The following is a 22,127-nucleotide window of genomic DNA, read 5'->3' as shown; positions in this document are numbered from 1 at the left end:
AGAAAAACAATTTATACCATATCATGTGCAAGTAAAATACACTTCTGTCACAACTTTAATCTCATACACTCCCTACAGGACACTCTCATCTCCTTAGGTTGGCTGTCCCTCATCGGAAATTGTCATTGTCACAGTCAGCATTATGCAAACAATGAATAAAGAAAAAACATGTTTAAAAAAACAAACAAACAAAAAAGATTTATATTATGCATAGAGCATTTGAGTGTTTCACATAACACTGGGGAACAAACTTTTCGTTGAGTTCGGTCTGGGAGCTGATTTTAACGGTTGTATGAGGAATCCAAAAATGGTCTCAGTCTTTCTCTATCACATCAAGTTAATGAGATATAGGATCCTCATTTTTCTAAAAATAAAATAAATGTGTATATACAGTATGTAAATACAACACAAAGATGAAGTACTGACAAGCTTTGAAAACAGAAAAACACGTATAAAATGAAAGCGAAAAGCTTACACCAATCCTCATGATTGCTACTATGCAAGCTTTCTGTTTGCAGATGTTGAGAGCACTGACCAAATGAGACATGCACACACCTCTCACCGCACTGTCTCAAGTATGACTGGACAATGAAGTTACCACACAGCTGCAGATAAGTTTACTCGCAATAAGCTGGCAAATCTTCCTATAGCTAATCAGTTGAATTTTGTTTATAATGTAAGCTGTGGAGAAAAAAAATTGACGTGCTAGAAATAAAATGACTGCAACTTGGAATCAATACACACACACACACACATTTTTCCCACTCCTCATACATATAATATCTATACTGTATATCTAAAACGATCCATTACACTGTACAATTTGAGGGGGAAAAATATTTTTAGGCTGATGATGAAACTAAAAGTGGTATTCTGATTCTGATGTGTGTCTCTGTGTACTAGGTGTGGAAAAATGTTTTTACAAACTCTATATATCATACCGGTACTTTGTTCATGTTACTTTAAAAAGCATGTGTTTATCACTTTATATCATGAACATGATATCCAGTGGCGACCCGGTAGTCCAGTGGTTAGCACGTCGGCTTCACAGTGCAGAGGTACCGGGTTCGATTCCAGCTCCGGCCTCCCTGTGTGGAGTTTGCATGTTCTCCCCGGGCCTGCGTGGGTTTTCTCCGGGTACTCCGGTTTCCTCCCACATTCCAAAAATATGCATGGCAGGCTGATTGAACACTCTGAATTGTCCCTAGGTGTGAGTGTGAGCGTGGATGGTTGTTCGTCTCTGTGTGCCCTGCGATTGGTTGGCAACCGATTCAGGGTGTCCCCCGCCTACTGCCCGGAGACAGCTGGGATAGGGTCCAGCACCCCCCGCGACCCTAGTGAGGATCAAGCGGCTCGGTTAATGAATGAATGAATGAATGATATCCAGTGCAACAAACCCACAAACTACCGTATTTTCACGACTATTCGACGCATCGTACTAATGGCCGCAGTCTCATTAATGGGTGACATTTCTGTATTTTACACATACACAGGACGCACCGTACGAATGGCCGCAGTTTTACAGTGGTAAAACATACGGCAGCTTAAACATACGGCATGCATGCGCGCACTCTAACACGTTAGCTTGAAGCATACGGTAGCATGCCAAGACATACAGATAAGATAAAAACACGTTTTTAAAAAGGCAACGAAAGCAGAACTGAGTTCGGTGTATTTTATTTAGCCATCGTACAATGTTCTCACGTTTTTCGATCAATCATCACCCAGAAATCCATCAAAGTCCTCATCCTCTGTATCAGAAGCAGAGGACTGCACATCTCAGTTGTCATTGAATGCATCACATGCTAGTGTGAGTTGCTACGCATTGCCGAGCGGAAAGAAGGAGTAGAACAGCAAAGTCAACATTTCTCTCGTGTGAAGCTTTCCCACATTTGAAAGTAAAGAACAGAGCGAAACATGGTGGCAGCGCGTGTGTGTGTAGAAAGAATTGAACAATTGTGCAAGTACCGTAATCCATCAAAAACGCTGCGTTCCCTCTCGTTGTTGCGTATTGTGGCGTAACTCGCCAAGCGCTGCCTCTCACTCTTTGTAAAGTTGTGTTTGCCACCGATCATCCATTGTTCCCATGCCGTTTGCAACTTTACTTTGAACGCCCGGTTGATGCCAATGTCCAGCGGTTGGAGTTCTTTAGTCAAGCCTCCGGGAATAACGGCAAGCTCAGAGTTCATTTGCGTGACTTGTTTTTTTTCACCGCTGCTGTGAGATGGGCACGCATGCCAAAAGCATAACCGGTGGCTTTAAGTTTGAACTGAGCTTCGTAGGCGTGTCTTTTTGTCGAATTTATTTTCAGGGGTTCTTAGAAACCAAAACCGGAGTTTTTTTGCAACAATGCACATTGCCACACTCTATACAAGTGTTGGTACTGGCTTGAGGCGTCCACTTACACGCCCACCCTTCACCATTGGCGGACTAGCTTGCCTGTCCTCTCTCTCCCTCTCTCTCTCCCTCTCCCTCTCCCTCTCCATATATGTATATATACACGCCCACCCTTCCCTGATTGGCCGACTTTCCCGCATGCCTGGCCACAGTCACTTCCGCCTTTTCTCTATATAACCAGCGTGTCGGCTTTCAGTCAGATTTTGGAACTCAGCGCATATAAAGGACGCTCCGCACCATAAGGCGTCCTGTCCATTTTGGAGAAAATTTAAGACTTTTAATGGCGCCTTATAGTTGTGAAAATACGGTACTTCATATTGCACAATATGATGATGGCCAGCATCCCTCACACACAAATCACCCATTATATCATTCTTTATTAATAATCCTAAAGCTGCCCCAGTACCTCACCCACACCTGTCTGCATTGCCTCTCTTTTTTTTTAATGACCATCTGTATGGATGGATCAGTCGTGAAATATTCACTGGCTAAGAACAAATCACACCATCTTCATTCAGATTTGTTATATTAGCATAGGAAAGGAAGGAAAACAGAAAAGAGTGGTTGCCTCTGTGTACCGTATCCATAGCAACCTCAGATAAAAGCCACAGGGAGTTTCTGTGTACGCTTGTGTGTGTTTGGGTCTATGGAATTATCATGATAAAGCTACTCAGGCTCAGCATCATTACTATCACCAAAACAAAATAAACATCCTTCACAATTTGTCACGCACAAAGGTTGGCACATAACAAGACACTCAGGATTTAGCTCGACTAATATTTGCTACCCTCGGTCATCAAAGATAAGCATTTCGGTAGTCAGAATTGTCATCATTATGTTCAAAATCAACAACATCCTGACCATGAACAAAAATGAGAACAAAAAAATCAATTCCGCCACCGTTAACGCAGATGTCATGACTGTCTGGGTTTGTTTTTGTTTTCAGAGTGAAGGGTGTTTCCCTCCAGCCGGCGCACTTGTTCCCCATCATCATCACCACGCCTTGTATTTAAGAATTCTGACTGACTGATTATTGATCTTAATTTCTGCTTATTCTCAAGTGATGTTTTCTCGACCTCTCTCTCATTCAGTCATTTTTTTCTTTCTCACTTCATAGTTTGTAAGTATTGATATTTAACTGTAATCATTTTTATCTCGCCCTTGTTTTTCGTGTATATTGGACTCCTGTCATTTCATTTGTATTCTTGGTATGACTATTACCTTGCCTTTTGTAAGCACTTTTTGTTGAGTCCTTGTTTTTCCCTGGATCTTTGTGATGAGCATTTTTTTGGTTGGACTTTGTCGGTTATACGTTTTTGATAATAAACATTTTTGGTTTTCGTATTTTGTCTGTGTCTACAGTTTTTAGATCCAAACATTAGTGGGTTTGAACCCAAACCTGACCAATAAAACACAAACAGGGAGTTTGACTCGTCTAGCACTACGACCTTCTGGGTTTTTCAAATGTGGTATAGGGTATGTTGCCTCCTTTTCACTGTGTCTCTATATGTATCTAATAAGACTAAAATTTGCTGCTCACCTAAATAGAAGCATCGCATTCCGGGATTGTTGTTTTTGTTATTGTGTGAGAGTTTTCTTTTTCTCAAAAAATGTACAGTTTAGCCAGCGCAGCAATTTACAACTGCAGGATCTTCTTGGACAGAGTGCCGATACCCGAGAGGTACATCCTGATGACCATACCTGAAGCACTTGAAACTGCAAAAAACAAAGGCTCCAAGCCTTGTCCAGTCGCCTAAACAGGTACATGAAACAGAATGAGGCCAGATGAATAAACAGGCTGTTTGCAACACAACCTGCAAAAGTTTATGCTCAGTGGCATGGTTCGAACAGCAGAGCAGACGGAGTATAGACTGTAAACCCCAAGGTCAAAATGGGAAACACCTCCGGCGATTGTGGAGAATGACCGAGCGAAGATCCTGTGGGACTTCCAGATCCAGACTAACAAGATGGTCATGGCGAACCAACCAGATATCGTGATCATAGATAAAGGGCAGAGGAAAGCCGTTGTAGCAGATGTAGCGGTCCCAAGTGGTGGAAACATCAGAAAGAACGAACACAAGAAACTCGAGATATACCAAGTGGTAAAGGTGACAGCCGTGCCTGTGGTGGTCGGCGCACTCAGGGCAGTGACCCCCAAATTAGATGAGTGCTTGCAACAGATCCCGGAAACAACATTGGACATCTCAGTCCAGAAAAGCGCAGTGCTGGGAACAGCAAGGATATGCGCAGAACCCGCTAGCTTCCTGGCCTCTGGTAGAGGACCTGAGCTGAATGGGGGACAGACATCATTTGAGTTTTTCATGCCTCGGATTACGACCGAAAATCGGTTCTCGACCAAACTGAGCGTACTTGAATGTGCCACTTGACTCCTCTCGCCTCTTGCCTCAAAGAGGCTCGGGTAGACAAGGAAGTGACGCTCCATTGTGAGGAGACGTGTTCTATAAAGATTGTTTTTTAAAGCGCATGGTTTCGGTTTTCGAACAAATCAGCCTTCTGGAACGGATTATGGTCGAAAACCGAGGTATATCTGGATATATATATTAGAGCTTGGGCGGCCCGGTAGTCCAGTGGTTAGCACGTTGGCTTCACAGTGCAAAGGTACCGGGTTCGATTTCAACTCCGGCCTCCCTGTGTGGAGTTTGCATGTTCTCCCCGGGTCTGCGTTGGTTTTCTCTGGGTGCTCCAGTTTCCTCCCACATTCCAAAAACATGCGTGGCAGGCTGATTGAACACTCTAAATTGTCCCTAGGTGTGAGTGTGAGTGTGGATGGTTGTTCGTCTCTGTGTGCCCTGTGATTGGCTGGCAACCGATTCAGGGTGTCCCCCGCCTACTGCCCGGAGACAGCTGTGATAGGCTCCAGCACCCCCCGCGACTCTAGTGAGGATCAAGCGGTTCGGAAGATGAATGAATGAATATATTAGAGCTGTCAAATGATTAAAATATTCAATCTAATTAAAAATGCAACTGTCATAATTAACTCAAATTCACAAAAAAATAATCGTGATAATGAATGAATGAATGAATGAAATGCTCACGGATTTTTAATCATTTCTGAATTTCCTTTTATATTTTTTGTCCTATTTTCCCCCATTTTAATGCTCTCATCAACATGGAATCATGAATCAGTTTTCTATGTATAACCAACCACATTTGTCTCTGCGTGCGCAGATGATCTGGCACTCGTATGCAGTGATCGCCACAAGGAGGATGCGGGAAGAAGACTGCAGTCTGAAGTCGACAAAGTCTATGCCTGGAGTGCAGGTGTAACCCGGATTATGGCATGAGGCAATGGAGAGTGGACATAACCAAAATCTATATTGACTAAAAGAGTAGCGTCGTTAAAATTTGCTTAACTAAACAGAACTGAATATTGTCGTGGCCCGAGCGAATCAGGGCACAAAATACTAGTGGGGTGTCAGCGAATGAGAGGTGCCGTTTTTTACCTTCGTGACGTCACGAACGTGCGGCGCAACCTATCTCGCTCTCTTTTTCTGACGGGACCTGAACGCAAGCGGACGAATTCTTTGGCACTTGTAAAGAAGTGTTTCGGGAGAAAGAGAGTCATTCTACGCAGTGAGTGTCCTCAGAGGCTTGAACGTGTTATGCGCATTTCGTTTAAAATCACTTGTTGCTAAAATGTAGTCGCCTTCCTTAGACCTCGAACACTGTACCTGGCTAACGTAGCTGTTAGCTTTCCGTACCGCCGGGATTTCCCCGACCGTATAACGTCGTCGGAGTCTCGTTCAACATTCTTCTGGTGAGTGTACATGAATGTTAATAACATCTCACAGTACTTGGAATTAAGTACTTAATATTAATTACTGTAGTTATTTTATTGCCGGCGCTTGTGTGCTCTCGGCCCCATTAGGCCAGGTCTTTTGTGGAGTTCTAATTGAGGACAGCACAGGGTTTAGCGTCCCTTCAGTGGAGTGGATTCCATTACGGTGCTCTGTCTGAAAGTGCTGGAAAAGGTGGTACAGTGGTGGTGGCAAGCCAACCAAAGAAAATACAGTTGATAAACTTTATTTTATTTTATTTGTGTTGGTGATGTTTAGAAGAATTTATTTTGTACGACAGGAGTTGACAAGAACATTTTGTGTTTAGTTATTTCATTCAGATTGAAAGAAAAAAAGGAAACTCACACCGGTGTTGAGAAAGGTGATCACCAATTATTTTGCTTGAGGGAAACGTCAACTAAGAGGTTGAGACTAAATTGGATGTATTTACTTTTTTTCACTGTGTTTGTCGTGATAATAATTTTGTTGTCCTGTGTTTATGTTTGATATAAAAGTTAATTGTTTTTACAGCTGTTGTCTTGTTTCTTTGCCCATGCCACACCCTCAATGGTGACATCATTGGCTCCAGTGAATCGAACCTAGTGTCCCCTCACTGGTCCAAGTAGAAACCCGTTGTCTACCCCAGAGTGTTTATCATCTCCAGCAATTACAAAACAGACATAGCCCTTGTTACACAGACGCCCGTCTAACTCTCAACACATCGAAGTCGGAAGTGACTTTCTTCTCTTTGGATGCGGCTGGGGCTCACGTCGACAACCTCCACGTGGTGAGCCCTGGTAATCTACAAATCTGTAGAGCGAATGTCAACAATCAGAGAACGCAACCCCCTCCGGGGTGGTAAAAGGATAAACCCTCGGCCAGCTGTGAGAAGAACCGGCCCAGAGCACGTGCCCCTATCAGGACATGCAAATCCATCTGTTGCATGGGCCGGAGTGACAATAATGCAGCTAAATGTGGAAGGCCTTACTAAAGCAAAATGTGCAATCATAGAACACCTTATGAAAAAGCACAATGAATCAACAATGCTCCTGCAAGAAAACCACTCACTGGATCATTCCAAACTCAAGATCTCTGGTTACAACCTGGCTGCTTGCACCAACAGCAGCATACATGGAATAGCCACTTTTGTGAAGAACTCTGCCATCTGGAACACGATCAACTCATCACAACGTGACGGTGAAGTGGAATGGACGGCAACGGAAATTGAAGGCACCACCGTAGTCAATGTGTACAAACCACCAAGCACAAAACTGCAAGGCAATTCCATCCCTGCCTTTGCCTCTCCTTGCATATACAGCGGAGATTTCAATTCCCAAAGCACCACATGGGGCTACCAAACCATTATCCAGGTGGTGAAACACTTGAAAGCTGGGCCTCGGCTTCTGGCTTGCAACTGCTCTATGATCAACCGGACAGCTTCCACTCCAGAAGATGGAACACAACAACTAACCCGGACTTGGCTTTTGCCAACATAAATGGACCCATTCCAGAGCGGTTGATCCTCAGTCTGTTTCCTCAGTCACAGCATAGACCATCACTCATACTCCCGGCTAATCTAATCTGGCCAACACCAAGCAAAGCTGTGAAGAGATGGAACTTTCGAAAAGCCAACTGGCCTAAATTCAGGTGCTTAGCTGATAACAATATCTGTCACCTACCAGACCCAACATCAGCAGACCTGAATACGTCTTATATGTCGTTCTGTAAAGCCCTATACAAAGCCGCATAAAGAACAATCCCACGCGGTTGCCGTCACCAATTCATACCAACATGGGACGAGGAGTGTGACAGCCACTACAAAGACTTCCTGTCTGCAGCAACCAGTGAAGAAGCAACCAAGACTTCCACCGACCTAGTGCAATGCCTCGACGCAAACCGTAAGAAACATTGGGAAGACACGGTCCAAAGCAATCGCCTCACAGGATGCAGCTCTCAACCCAAACGCTGCCCTGTCACTGCCAACTCGATTGCACATCAGCTATTAGCTAATGGAAAGTATAAAGAGGCTGACAAAGTCCATGACCTCCGAGTGAAGCAAGAATGCACCAGATTATGGAATGCTCCAAGCGTTGATGGCTTCCTCTCAGCTCCCTTTTCCACCAAAGAGCTAACCTCTGTCATCAAACAGATCAAGACTGGCAAATCTCAGGGCCGTGATACTTCTTGCTTGGCTCTCGACGAAGGCGGACGCTTTTGCTTTCTGCGCTGTCCCCCACCCCACCCCACCCTTCCCTGCTCGCCACTCAGTCCTTGTGCTGTCTTTTGCCTGACTTTTCCTAGCCTCCTGTCGTATTTTCCTCCTAAAAACAAACATGGAATTGGTTGGCTGGTCTCTCGATGCCATCGATAACATTTTCTCGATGAGAAGAGCAGGCAGTGGGGATCCTACTTGCCCCTCGGGGACTTTTGCTGTTGGGTACACCCTAGATCCTTGGAGGAAGCGGAGAATGGTGTGCCTGTCAACACTGTCCGTTGAGGATTTGGACGACATCTACATTTTCGTCCTTCCGATAACAGGTATGCTGCTGTTTGGTGTGAGCAGTTTCCTGATCTATCGAAAATTCAACCGACGGGAGCGGCTCTATTGGACGAGGCTGCCGGTTTAAGGATGGCATAACGCGGATGTCCAACACTCAGACTCAGACTTTGCTCAACCACAAACTGCTGCGGGTTTGGAGCGTCACAGCAGGATGGTCAACAACTTGGAGAAAACTGGAATCCGTGTTCAATTACTGACTGAAATCTGTCACGTCCCGAGTTTGTCAGCAGGGGGCAGGCTTCCTGCTTGCCGCCTGCGCACCTGCCACCCATTTGTAGTTAGTACATAAATAGCTCGCTCCCTGCAGGTCTAATTAGACCGTCGCGATCACCGTTAGGGGCGGGATTCTTCTTTGTGGGGAAGAAGGACAAGTCGCTACGAGCGTGTGTGGATTATCGCAGGCTGAATGACATCACAATCAAAAATAAGTATCCGCTGCTGTTGTTGGACTCCGCCTTCGCTCCTTTGCAATCAGCCACCATATTTTCAAAGTTAGATTTACGCAGTGCTTACCATTTGGTCCGCATTCCGGAAGGAGACGAATGGAAGACTGCTTTTAAGACCCCGCTGAGTCATTTCGAATATTTAGTCACGCCCTTCGGGCTGACTAATGCTCCCGCTGTATTCCAAAGTCTGATCAACGATGTGTTAAGGGACATGCTGAACATCTGTTTTGTCTATCTGAACGATATTTTAATTTTCTCCCGGTCGTTACAAGAACACAAGCAACACGTCAGACTGGTTTTACAGCGGTTATTAGAGAACAGGCTCTTCGTCAAGGCAGAGAAATGTGAATTTCATGTACCCGTCATCTCTTTTCTGTGGTTTATTGAGCAGGGCAAGCTGAGAGCAGGCCCCAACAAGACGAAGGGCGGTGACGAACTGGCCAACACCGGCTAACCGGAAAGAGTTACAGCGCTTCTTGGGGTTCACTAATTTCTACCGTCGTTTTATTCGTAATTACAGCCAAAAGGCGCTCCCACTGATCCGACTGACATCCATCAAAGTCCCCTTCAGATGGGACTCAGATGCGGACTCGGCATTCGCAAGTTTAAAAGCAGCATTCACTAATCCTCCCGTACTGCAACATCCTAACCCTTTCATTGTAGAAGTGGACGCGACGGATTCGGGAGTGGGGGCGGTGCTGTCCCAGCGTTCCCCGGTCAACCAGAAGCTGCACCCATGCGCCTTTTTCTCTCGTCAACTCAGTGCAGCCGAGTCGAACTATGACGTGGGCAATCGCGAACTGCTGGCTGTGTTCGCAGCCTTGCAGGAATGGCGCCACTGGCTCGAGGGGGCTAAGGAGCCATTCACTGTATACACGGACCATAAAAACCTGGAATACCTCTGCTCCGCCAAGAGACTAAACTCCCGTCAGGCCCGGTGGGCCCTACTATTGACCCGATTTAATTTCATTATCACATACTCTCCGGGGTCCAAGAACACCAAGCCCGACGCCCTTTCCCGTCTCCACGACCCCGTGGAGAGGGACCGGACGCCGGAGGCCATTCTCCCAGCCCAGTGCATCGTGGGGGCGTTGAGATGGGAGATTGAGCAGCGGATACAAGAAGCTCAGGATGGTGTCCAAGTGCCGGCGGACTGTTCCGCGGGGAAGCTGTTTGTGCCCCCACCGCTCCGTTCTGAGGTGTTGCAGTGGGGGCACGGGTCCAAGGTGGCTTGTCATCCTGGGGTGAACCGGACTGTGCATCTCATCACCCAGCGGTTCTGGTGGCCGGAGCTCCAGAAGGATGTGGTGGACTAGATCAACGCCTGCTCCTCCTGCGCCTGCGGCAAGACCTCACGTCGGCCACCGGTGGGATTGCTCCAGCCTTTACCCATCCCTCTGCGACCTTGGTCCCACATCGCCCTGGACTTTGTCACGGGCCTTCCTCCATCCCGTGGGCGGTCCGTCGTTCTCACAATCGTGGACCGATTCTCTAAGGCTGCCCATTTTGTTCCTCTGTCCAAGTTGCCGTCGGCGTTGGAGACCGCCGACCTCCTCATCAAACACGTTTTCTGTCTCCATGGCATCCCGATGGACATTGTATCGGACCGGGGGCCCCAGTTCGTGTCCCGTGTGTGGAAGCGGTTCTGCCGGTCCCTCGGGGCCACGGCCAGTCTGACCTCGGGATATCACAGTCCAATGGACAAGCCGAACGTGCCAACCAGGATCTGGGGGCCGCCCTCCGCTGTGTGTGTCTCCACAGTCCCTCCTCCTGGGCCGACAACCTGCCTTGGGTGGAGTATGCACACAACACCCTCGTCTCTTCAGCCACTGGTAGGTCCCCCTTCATGTCGGCCTACGGGTACCAACCACCGCTGTTCCCGTCCCAGGAGGGACAAGTGGAGGTCCCATCTGTGCAGCATCACCTCAAGCGAGCCCACCGCATGTGGAGGGAGGCCCGAGCTGCACTGTCCCGCACAGCGACCCGGAACCGGCAGATCGCGGACCGTTGACGGCACCCGGCACCTGCCTACGTAGTGGGACAGGAAGTGTGGCTGGCAACAAAGGACCTTCGCCTGGCCGGCACATCCGCGAAACTGGGGCCTCGATTCACCGGACCGTTCGTGGTCGAATCCGTCATCAGTCCCGGTCGCGGTCAAGCTCCGGCTGCCGGCTGCCGGCCACCATGAAGGTTCACCCCGTGTTCTACGTCTCCCTGCTCAAACCGGTGACAACCAGTCCCTTGGATCCTTCTCCCACTCCGCCCCCTCCTCCGCGGGTTGTCGATTGTGACCCGGTGTACACGGTACGGGCCATCCTGGACTCTCGGCGCAGGGGAAACGGGTTCCAGTATCTGGTCGACTGGGAGGGCTACGGGTCGGAGGACCGGCAATGGGTCCCCCGCTCCTGGATCCTTGATCCGTCCCTTCTTCACGACTTCCACGCTGCTCATCCGTCCAAACCGGGTAGGCCGCCGGAAGGCGTCCGTTGAGGGTGGGGTACTGTCACGTCCCGAGTTTGTCAGTAGGGGGCAGGTTTCCTGCTTGCCGCCTGCGCACCTGCCACCCATTTGTAGTTAATTACACAGGCTTTATTTGGATGCTCTGGCAGTCAACTCACTGCCGGAGTATTCCACACCGTGCCAATACTCTCGCCCATTACTACTCGATTTGTTCATTACCTTAAAGCCTTGTGGCTGTTATTGCGCGCCTTTATACCCTCTCGTGTGAGATTATATCGTTCACCAAAATATTCTCCTTGCCATTTTTTCCACAAGCGTTTTCTGTTGTCTCCTTATTTATTCCTGGTCCTTATTTTGACCAGCGCCTTCTGTTGTTAGCCTGGATGGGTATTTTGTGTTTTGTATTAAATCTCCTTTTTTCTCTGACAAACATTTTTTCTGTGTCTGCTATTTCGGGGATCCACTTCCAGTTATTGTTGTGCACGAAGCGATCATTCTGTTGCTTCGGGTGCAACGTGACAAAATCATGGATCTGGCTGATCGACGCCACTAAAGAGACATAAGCCACGGACTCAAGGCTGTCTTAAATTCTTGGGCAGCCTGCTACCAAAACAACATCTGCTATCTCGACCTTCCCTGATGAAAATATGCACGGAAGCTAGTCCCCCACCATTACCCCCTCCCTCATACATTCCCTTGATTCACCGTCTTCATTGTTTATGTCTTGTGACCTGTTGTAGCTGTCATATGCTTGTCCCGGAGTTTTTTTGCCTCAGTCAAATTATCCTCAAAATGAGGGTAGTTCGAGCGTGGGTTTTTCTCCCTCTTTCCCTCCCCTGTGGTTTCTTTCTAACCTTCGGGTTGAGTGAACACTGGCGCGTTTTGGCTGCCGCTGTTCAACCCGTATTGTTTTGTGTTTATTGTTATTGTAAAGTGTCCTTGGGTGTCTTGAAAGGCGCTTAGAAATGAAATGTATTGTTATTAATATTCCATCTGAGTTCTTGAAATACTGTGGCCCAAAATGCATGAACTGGCTACGCAAATACCTCTCAGCCTGTATGAAGCACCAGTCTATACTGGTAGCGGAAAGCTACTGTGGTTTCCCTGCTGAAACCACATAAACCTCCCGGTGACCCAAGGAGCTACCGCCCTATCTCACTGCTATGTGTTTCGTATAAGATCTTGGAACGACTTCTCCTGACCAGACTTGACTCAGTGGTTGACCCCCAGCTGCCTAAAGAACAAGCTGACTTCCGACATGGACACTCTACCACCCAGCAAATAATCAAGCTGACCAGTACTATTGAAGATTAGTATTTTTTTACCACAAGTCACTTTTTTTCATAGTTTGACTGGTCCTGTGATTCATACTTAGGTGTGATTTATATATATTAAAATTTGAGCTCAGACCAGCATCCACAATTCCTGTTCCCAAATCGTGTTGACTTTCTTTTGGCAGTTGGAAAATTCTTTGGGTGCATTAACACAAGTGGCCACAAAGTAGTGGTCGTGCCCCAAAAGTATTTGCTTACAGCCAAAAGAAAGTCCAAGGAGAAATGGAAGAAGATAAGAAGATAAAGGAGAAGAAGACATAGTCATGCATTAATGGTGGCGACCTTGTTTAAAGCATGCTAAAAAACTTGTCGGTAATGCAGCAGAAATCATTTGACAACCGCCAAAAGAATGTCGAAGAAGAACGACTGTTGAAGCAGAAATACTCATAGTCATGGCAACAAATGTGTGACATATCGCTAATTTCGCATGTGGCTCTCTTCGGACACAGGAAGGGTTTCAATAGCAACAAAAGACTCAATCACAAACCATTCTACATTTTGCTACAATGCCACGCGAAGTTTAAGTTAAAACATTTTAAAACCAAAAAGAAAACTTTTCCAGAATTATATATATATATATTTTAAAAAATCCTCATCTCACCCCTCGGGTGGTGTCCGTCCCTCATTCAGCTCGGGTCCTCTACCAGAGTCCAGGAAGCTTGAGGGTTCTGCGCAGTATCCTTGCTGTTCCCAGCACTGCACATTTCTGGACTGAGATGTCCGATGTTGTTCCCGGTATCTGTTGCAACCACTCATCTAGTTTGGGGGTCACTGCCCCGAGTGCTCCGACCACCACAGGCACGACTGTCACCTTTACCTTCCAGGCTCTCTCCAGCTCCTCTCTGAGCCCTTGGTATTTCTCGAGTTTCTCATGTTCCTTCTTCCTGATGTTTCCATCACTTGGGACCGCTACATCCACTACAACGGCTTTCCTCTGCCCTTTATCTATGATGACGATATCTGGTTGGTTCGCCATTACCATCTTGTCAGTCTGGATCTGGAAGTCCCATGGGATCTTCGCTCTGTCATTCTCCACCACCTTCGGAGGTGTTTCCCATTTTGACCTTGGGGTTTCCAGTCCATACTCCGCACAGATGTTTCGGTAGACTATGCCAGCCACCTGGTTATGGCGTTCCATGTAGGCTTTCCCTGCCAGCCTCTTACACCCTGTAGTTATGTGTTGGATCGTCTCAGGTGCCTCTTTGCACAACCTACACCTTGGGTCTTGTGGTGGTATATCTGGGACTCGATGGCTCTGGTGCTCAAGGCCTGCTCCTGAGCAGCCAGGATGAGTGCCTCTGTGCTGTCCTTCAGGCCAGCCCTCTCTAGCCACTGATAGGACTTCTTGAGATCAGCCACTTCAGTTATGGTCCGGTGGTACATCCCGTGTAGAGGCTTGTCCTCCCATGATGGTCCCTCTTCCAGCGCCTCATCTTCTGTTCTCCATTGTCTGAGACATTCTCTGAGTACGTCATCCGTTGGAGCCTTGTCCTTGATGTATTCATGGAGCTTGGATGTTTCATCCTGGACAGTGGCTCTCACACTCACTAGTCCCCGGCCTCCATCCTTTTGGCTTGCGTACAGTCTCAGGGTGCTGGATTTGGGATGGAACCCTCCATGCATGGTTAGGAGCTTTCGGGTCTTAACGTCCGTGGTCTGAATCTCTTCCTTTGGCCACCTTATTATTCCTGCAGGGTATCTGATCACTGGCAGGGCATTGCTGTTTATTGCCCGGGTCTTATTCTTGCCATTGAGCTGGCTTCTTAGGACTTGCCTCACTCGCTGGAGGTATTTGGCCGTAGACGCTTTCCTTGTTGCCAGTTCGAGGTTGCCATTGGCTTGTGGTATACCAAGGTACTTGTAGCTGTCCTCAATGTCTGCTATTGTTCCTTCAGGGAGTGAGACCCCTTCAGTGCGGACTACCCTTTCTCTCTTAGTCACCATCCGACTACATTTCTCAAGCCCGAATGACATTCCGATGTCACTGCTGTAGATCCTGGTTGTGTGGATCAGGGAATCTATGTCCCTTTCGCTCTTAGCATACAGCTTTATGTCATCCATGTAGAGGAGGTGACTGATTGTAGCTCCATTTCTGAGGCGGTATCCCTAGCCTGTCTTGGTGATTACTTGGCTTCGGGGGTTCAGAACAGCAGTGGGGAGAGTGCATCACCTTGGTATATGCCATTTGATGGACACTTGGGTAAGTGGCTTGCCATTGGCTTCAAGTGTGGTTTTCCACATCCTCATCGAGTTCGCAACGAAGGCTCTTAGGGTCCTGTTCACCTTATACAACTCCAAGCATTCAGTGATCCATGTATGTGGCATCGAGTCATAGGCTTTCTTGTAATCAATCCAAGCTGTGCACAGGTTGGTACGTCAGGACCTGCAGTCTTGTGCGACTGTTCTGTCAACCAGGAGCTGATGTTTGGTTCCTCTGGTATCTCTACCAATGCCCTTCTGTGCTTCGTTCATGTATTGATCCATGTGTCCACTTATCTTAGCCGCAATGATGCCTGACATGAGCTTCCATGTTGTGGAGAGACAGGGTATTGGCCAATAGTTGGATGGGGCTGCACCCTTCGAGGGATCCTTCATGATCAGGATCGTTCGCCCTTCGGTTAGCCATTCTGGGTGAGTCCCATCCCTCAGCAGCTAGTTCATTTGTACTGCTAGGCGCTCATGGAGTGCTGTGAAATTCTTTAGCCAGTAAGTGTGGACCATGTCCGGGCCTGGTGCTGTCCAGTTCTTCATATCTGAGACTCTTTCCTGTATGTCTGCCACTGTTAAGGTAACCGGGTTCTGTTCAGGGAGGTTGCTGTGCTCCTCTCTCAGGGTCACCAGCCATTGTGCACTGCTGTTATGTGCAACCTCCTTCTCCCATATGCCTTTCCAGTACCTTTCAGTTTCCAGTCTTGGTGGGTCAGCTCTGTTGTCAGGACCCTGCCACTGAGCGTACACTTTCGCAGGTTGTGTTGCGAACAGCCTGTTTATTCGTCTGGCCTCATTCTCTTTCGTGTACCGCTTTAGGCAACTGGACAAGGCTTGGAGCCTTTGTTTGGCAGTTTCGAGTGCTTCAGGTATGGTCATCTGGATGTACCTCTCGGGTATCGGCCTTTTCATCAAACCTCTCTGGGCCTCCGTCAATTGACTCGCATCTTTTCGGGCCGCCTTGATCTTAACCTCCAACCGTCTTTTCCATGGTGGGTAACGTATCTCATGGCTTCCATGGTTGCTCTTATAGCCCAGAGTCTCTAGGATCACTGATGCTGAAGCATATGTCAGCTCATTGGTTTCTGTGATTGTTACGGTAGGGATCGCCCTCAGTGCTGCATTCACACTTTTTATGAGACTTTCAGATGGTACTTCACATAGCCGTTGTAATCGGTTTCTAGGTTGCCCAGCTTTCATTCTCGCCATGATCTTAGCTTTCAGGTCAGTTGCTGCCTCGCTCAGCATTTCATTCATTGGGGCTGGCCACCCAATCTCATCATCTGCATTCATTGGGGCTTGCCTCCCAATCTCTTGTATGACCTCCTCCTCTGATCTGGCAGCCTGGGGCCCTTCACCATGGAACCTGTGTTGTACCTCATCAATCTCAAGTTGTGACAGCAGTTGCCGTTTGTGGATGTTGGAACACTGAGCTACTAGTTGTTTCGCGGTCAACCGTGACTGTGGGTTTCGAAGTAACCATTTAGCCCACATTCTCTGCATGTAACCCCTCTGACTAGGGTTGCTTGAGTAGTAGCATTCCAACAGAGCCATGTTATCGCATCTCGCCCATCTCCGCTTTGTTCCAGTAGCCCATTTTTCATCAAGGTTCCCTTGACGCAGACCTTGTTTGGCCGGGTGACGTCTGAGCCGGCATGTCATTCGTTTCTCTCATCATTCGTTGTCTCTCATTGTATGAGGTAGGCATTAGCGTGAAGGATCTTGCCCAAGGACCCACACTGGATGGTGTTATGTGCTCATTTTTGCCCCAAGCGGGATTCGAACCACCGTCTCCCGTATGCCAAACCGATGCCTTACCAACTGAGATATCCAGCCGCTATGTATATGTGTGTATATATATAAATACACACATATATATATATATATATATATATATATATATATATATATATATATTAGAGCTGTCAGTTTAGCACGTTTTTATTGGCATTAATTTAAATGAATTTTAACGGGATTAATTTTTTTCTCGAGAGATTAACTTAATAATAAGAACACTTAAAGAGTTTATGAATGGAAAGTTTACTTTTAAAAAGTTTCCACATTGCTCCACTGACAAGACCAAAGTTATCTGTTCTTCTCTCTCTCTGTATCATACAGGTATACGATGTATACCACTGACGCGGTTGTTACTTGTTTGGAACTACTTTGTGTGGAAGGTTACAGTGTTCCGTGTCCATATAAATAAAGGGGGTGTTCGTCTGACAGTGACTGTGCGCTGAGGCACGTTGAGAGTTCAGCAGGGCAGTCGTAGCGAACACACTGAAAATAATACATCTCCATTGTTGTGTTGTGCCTCGAAACAAGTGTAGTCATCCGAAAACCATAGAGAGACTTCCGCGCCACAAGGACAGACAGAATCAACATAGCCTGACTGCTGTGTTCAAAGCAAATTTGAGAAAAATGAAATATGCAACCATGGTTGAAATCCACTATAGGCTGAGTACTGGTTTACCTTAGATGTGCACTTTATCATTTTATATTGCTCTCTTTTGACTCCCTAAACAGAGCTGTTAAAGGAGCTGATGTGTGGCAAAATATTTTTTCACTGTTGTTGATAGACAGTAATATTGTGTGAGAATTATGTGTTAATAACTGCCCCAAGTGTAAAATGCTCGTGTAAAATTGAAAATCATTGTTTAAGTCAATATTTGCATTTTGCACATAGAAAACAGATCCATGTTAAGAGCATTAAAACGGGGAAAAATAGGACAAAAAATATAAAAGGAAATTTAGAAACGATAAAAAATGTGTGAGTAATCGCAATTAATTTTGAATTAATTAGAGTTAATTATGACATTTGCATTTTTAATTCAATTAAATATTTAGATCGTTTGACAGCTCTAATATATACAGTACATACATATAAAGAGCAGAAAAGACAGGAAAAGAAAGAAAGGAAACATGTTCAACCATGAGTAGAAGGAATGTCCGTGAAAAAAACAAAAGGGTGTAAGCTTTCGCTCAACATCTGTGGCCTCCACTGATTGAAAGCTAACTCTACGAGAATGGGCTCAGGATTACTTGCTTGGCGAATCTATGCGATGTGCCGCACTTTTACAGCTACTGATGCCAGATGGAACACATACCGTATCGGCCCGAATATAAGACGGCCCTGATTAGAAGACGACCCCCTCTTTTTCAACACTCAAGTTTGAAAAAATACTTTTTGAACACCAAATAATTTTATACAGAAAACAATGGCAGTACATCTGAAACAAATGATTAGAACAATATAATTGAGAGAAAAAGCATGTTGTTTTGTCTCACTCAAATCTTACTATCTGAACATTTAATAAATATGTAAACTAAAGTGCAATCACATTCGTAAATGAATGGCTTCTGGTTTTTGAAATTACCGTATTTTCACGACTATAAGGCGCCATTAACAGTCTTAAATTTTCTCCAAAATGGACAGGACGCCTTTTGATGCGGAGCGTCTTTTGTATGCGCTGAGTTCCAAAACCTGACTGACAGCCGACACGCTGTTTATATAGAGAAATGGCGGAAGTGACTGTGGACAGGCATGCGGCAACGAAGTCGGCCAATCAGTGAAGGGTGGGGGTGTATATATACATATATGGAGAGAGAGAGAGAGAGAGAGAGAGAGAGAGAGAGAGAGAGAGAAGGCAGATGTGAGAGAGGACAGGCATGCGGGGGAGAAGTCCGCCAATGAGTGAAGGGTGGGCATGTAAGTGGACGCTAAAGGGACGCCCCAACCTGTATAGAGTGTAGCTATGTGCATTGTTGCAAAACAATTTTGGGTTTGGTTTCTAAGAACCCCCGAAAATAAATTCTACAAAGAGACACGCCTACGAAGCTCAGTTAAAACTTCAAGCCATCGGTTATGCTTTTGGCATGCGTGCCCATCTCACAGCAGCGGTGAAAAACCAAGTCAAGCAAATTAACTCTGAGCTTGCCATTATTCCCGGAAACTTGACTAAAGAACTCCAACCGCTGGACATCGGCATCAACCGGGCGTTCAAAGTAAAGTTGCGAACGGCATGGGAACAATGGATGATCGATGGCAAACACAACTTTACAAAGAGTGAGAGGCAGCGCTGGGCGAGTTACGCCACAATTTGTGAATGGATTGTGGCTGCTTGGACGAACGTGTCTGCTTGCACTGTTGTTTGAGTTCTTGTCAAAGCCAGCATCATTTCTGTGGAGCCACATGGCAATGAGAGTGACTCTGACAACGAGAGGCAACGCAGCGTTTTTGATGGATTACCGGTACTTGACAATTGTTCAATTCTGATACAGAGGATGAAGACTTTGATGGATTTCTGGGTGATGATTGATCGAAAAACATGAGTACATTGTACGATGGATAAATAAAATACAACGGAACTCAGTTTTGCTTCAGTTGCCTTTTTAAAAACGTGTTTTTAGCTTGTATCTGTATGTCTTGGCATGCTACCGTATGCTTCAAGCTAACGTGTTTTTAGCATGCGCGCATGCATGCCGTATGTTTAAGCTGGAGTTTTACCACTTTAAAACTGCGCCCAATGTTACAGTGCGTTTTGTCTATGTGTAAAATACAAAAATAGCACCCATTAATGAAACTGCGCCCAACCATACGGTGCGCCGAATGATCGTGAAAATACGGTACATTATAACTTTTCCTCAGCTGCCGGTTAACCTGGCCGATCTTTGACTTTTCTCTAGATGGTTGCTACGTTTCTCCATTTTCTGTTGTCTCTTCTATTCTTATTCTGTTTTCTTTCTTACTGCTGATTTTTATTTTTCTTCTTCGTGACAGGAGTTCACCATGGCCTGGGGAGTCAAGTTCAGCATTCGCTTCAATGAGATCTGGCGCCATCTAGCGTCGTGAATGGGTATAATGTCTAAGATAAGATAAGAAAACCTTTATTAGTCTCGCAATGGAGAAATTCCCAATTCACAGCAGCAAAGTTATGAAAGGAACAAAATATAGGAGCTGCTGGAAAGGCAGCCACTCTTGCGGCGCCATTTTCAAGTCAAAATAACAAAAATAACACAACACAACACAGGACACAGACAGTCTCCTCAAGCCTTACATCATCCAGCCGCAGACCGTTCAACAGCACCGATCTCTCCGCTGAACAAAGCGGGGCTGTGAAAAATGCTGCCCATTACAGGCACAAAACACAAGCGCCCCGGGACTGTCCAGCAACGACAGTCAAATGGCGCAGACATTCCTCCCAGTCAAAAACAGTGCTGGTCTACCCATGCTGCCGAGAAGGCGCAACCACCAAGCACAGAGTCTCCTCCGTGATGAATGTCGTGGTCAAAAAATGCTGAAACGTCTACATCAGGTCCACACGACGACAAACACAAAATGACAAAACAAACACAAAAACAACAAAAAAAGCAAGGCTCGTGAGAGCACTTGCCGACAGCTGCCGACTCGGGCGCCATCTTGATTTCAAAGCTAGACCCCGAATATAAAACGACCCCCACTTTTTCAGTCTTCTTTCAATGCAAAAAACACCGTCTTATATTCGGGCCAATACGGTATTAGAATGTATCCAAATATATAATAACACCAATATAAAATCTTGTCAGCAATGTTTAAATGAAGGCAGGAGATGTTATCTTTCAGCGACATGCATGAGCTCTCTCAAGCTCGGTATTGGTTGCAGACAGCCAAAGACTAGCAGTGTTGCTAAATGGAAAGGTGATGTTACACATTGGCAAACATGCTGCTGTCCCAGCTTTTTGGGAAAGTGTTGCAGGCATCTAATTCAAAGTTGCAGACTAAATCTCTGCAAATAAATAATACATTTTTAACTCAAAATAACAATTTTTAGTGTATCATATTCAATAGAATATAGGTTGAATGGGATTTTGAAAATTTCCAGAAAATTATTGTATATTATAAACAGAATTGGAGAGATGTGGATGTTTTTTTTTCAATTCACACACTACATTTGTTCAAAAAAGGCAAGATGAAAATGTATTTACTATTTACCCATTACAATACACTCAAGATAACTTTCCATTCCTTTCCTTTAGCCGAGCAAGAACACCCTGGGATATTTGGAGTAAAGGTCATTCAGGAACCTTTAAGCCTCCTTTAACGACCTTTTTGAAAGTAAATATTTGATACCCATTGTCATGATTCGGTTTGGGACCATCGGGTAGCACTGTAGGGCTCCCCCTGCAGTTGCACACCTGTTGGTCATTAAGTAATTAGGGCTTTAAAAGGACTCTCAGCCCGACCACTCATCGTCAGGTCATTGTTTGCTCTTGGCTTCTATCGTCTTTGTTTCAGTCATGTTTAGTTCATTGTTATGTTTTACCTTCAGTCACGTTTTGGTCATGTTTTTCGTTTCTGCCATGGTGTTTGTTTGTTACTTTGGATTCGTTTTATTTTCATGACTTTGTTTTAGATTTAGTTTTCTGTGTTTTATCAATACACTTCTTCAAATACACCCTGCTCCTCCCTTCCGCCTGCTTTTTGGGGTCCACCACCACCTTGCCACGTGACACCCATACTCCTTTACGGCAGCAACAAGCCACCAAAAAATGTTACCGTAGTAGAAACTTATGTCAGTAAGACTGCTTTCGCATGAAGTGACCTTGATTTCATTTCAAACAGCAATTTATTTTCATATATCCCAAAGGAAGCTTTTTTTTTTTTTAATTCGTTATCACGATTGTTTTGTTTTATGTACAGCACTTGGTGTCAACATTGGTTCTTTTTTTAAATTTTCAATGAAGTTGCGTTGAGCAACAAGGGTTCTAACAGAGTGACAAGCTAATGAGCCAATCACGACTGTGCCATTCCCAAATTGACAAGTGAATCATCTGATTATGGCAGTGTCATTTCCCAGCATGCTGGCATACTAATTAAGTTGACATCTTATTTTTAACCCTTTCATGCAACCTGTAACCCGTCAACATAGTAAGATGTCCACTGGAG

The 22,127-nt window shown here is 45.8% G+C and overlaps 1 protein-coding gene across 22 annotated transcripts in view; it reads right to left on the bottom strand.

Moving 5' to 3' along the window:
• cadpsa (Ca2+-dependent activator protein for secretion a) overlaps positions 1 to 22,127 on the bottom strand; it is a 187,171-nt gene that overhangs the window by 134,669 nt on the left and 30,375 nt on the right. The window lies entirely within an intron of this gene.

The sequence above is a fragment of the Hippocampus zosterae genome, chromosome 9, assembly GCF_025434085.1.
Source record: "Hippocampus zosterae strain Florida chromosome 9, ASM2543408v3, whole genome shotgun sequence".
In the NCBI taxonomy this organism is placed as follows: domain Eukaryota; kingdom Metazoa; phylum Chordata; class Actinopteri; order Syngnathiformes; family Syngnathidae; genus Hippocampus; species Hippocampus zosterae.
This window is presented reverse-complemented; position numbering and strand designations above follow the sequence as displayed.